Genomic DNA, 1,390 nt, shown 5'->3' with positions numbered 1-1,390 from the left:
TTGGAAAACTAAGAAAACAAAAGATGTTTAGGAAAGTACTAGAAAATAAAGAAATGACTCTAACAAGTTATGACGTAATTTTATCGTTACAATTTGAAATTTAAATTAACGGAAACTAATTTAAATAAACTTATATCTAGAAATATCACATTCGTAACAATATTGTTCAAGTATTTACTCCAGCTTCCACTCTTTGAGAAACTCATGTTCTATATCAAGGAGTCCTGAGCTGAACGAACACAAATCTATTGATATAAAAATGCGCTATTTATACTAAATTGACAAAGATCTGTATATATAGTCATATATATTGGTCATCACATTTACATCATAAGGTGAGTACTAAGTTCGAGTTTAGCCGCTAAAGTGAAAACTAAATCAGTAAAAAAAGGCGTAAAATATGTATAATATTTGTTGCGTATTTCATTATAACTTGATGGGGAATAGCCCAAAGCAAATTTTCACTAGGTTTGTATTCCTTAAAATAGATTATTAAAGAAAGGTAATCGTGAAAAAATGGCGATTTTAGCGGCTAAACTCGAACTTAATACCCACCTATAGAAAAGAAAACTGCACAATTAAAGTAAACGAGTTGATTTTTTCATTTATTTTTAATAGAAACCCTTCAAGACTAATGTATTTTATTTAGCACCAAACTTAGATAATGTAAATCATTTCCCGAGTCAAATTTATCATTTATTATTTTTACATATTACGCAAATAATTAAAATATGAATTACACCCATAGAAAAATTATTACCATACGGGCTCAAATCGAAACCGTACGTTAGTGATAGTTAGTCAACCCCGTATGGTACAATATCAATACCGAATGGTACAGGCGGTACAAGCATGAAACTACCATTCGGTATTATGAAAGTACCAATATGATATTGAAAATAATACCTAAGCGGTACTATTATTTATACCATAAAGGTATTGATGTATAAACAGTGCGGTATTACCAAATAATACCAAAATGGGATTGGTTTAATAATATTTAGTTTAATAAAACACACGTAAATTGTCTTTGTTACGTACTTCATTTAATACATAACATACATACAAAAACCTAATCATTTCTCCCAATTCAGATCCATGTCGCAATTCAGGCACAGCATCCCTCAAGTCATTTCTCTATGCAAATTTTTTCTCCCAATTCTGCTCCATGTCGCAATTCAGGCACTGCATCCCTCAAGTCGTCTGTTGTTGTATTTGGAAGGTTTTTGTATGTCAGTTGCGCATCTAATTATAGGATGATCGAATTAGAAAACATAAATAATGCTAAACAATATTATACTTACCTATACTTCGCATTATTCACTGAATTCATTTAATTTTCGTCATCTTATCCCAAACTATTGTTATTTACAAGCCACATGAAAAAAAC

At 30.3% G+C, this 1,390-nt stretch overlaps 1 long non-coding RNA gene across 1 annotated transcript; it reads right to left on the bottom strand.

Moving 5' to 3' along the window:
* LOC142230184 (uncharacterized) lies at nucleotides 1–1,390 on the bottom strand. Its single transcript, XR_012720597.1, has 2 exons — nucleotides 1,305–1,390; nucleotides 1–1,245 (listed from the first exon to the last, which is right to left on the bottom strand). It is a non-coding gene; the product is annotated as an uncharacterized LOC142230184 (long non-coding RNA).

Source organism: Haematobia irritans, chromosome 3 (assembly GCF_050003625.1).
Source record: "Haematobia irritans isolate KBUSLIRL chromosome 3, ASM5000362v1, whole genome shotgun sequence".
In the NCBI taxonomy this organism is placed as follows: Eukaryota; Metazoa; Arthropoda; class Insecta; order Diptera; family Muscidae; genus Haematobia; species Haematobia irritans.
Note: the sequence above shows the minus strand (reverse complement) of the source record. Positions and strands in the feature narration are given on the sequence as shown.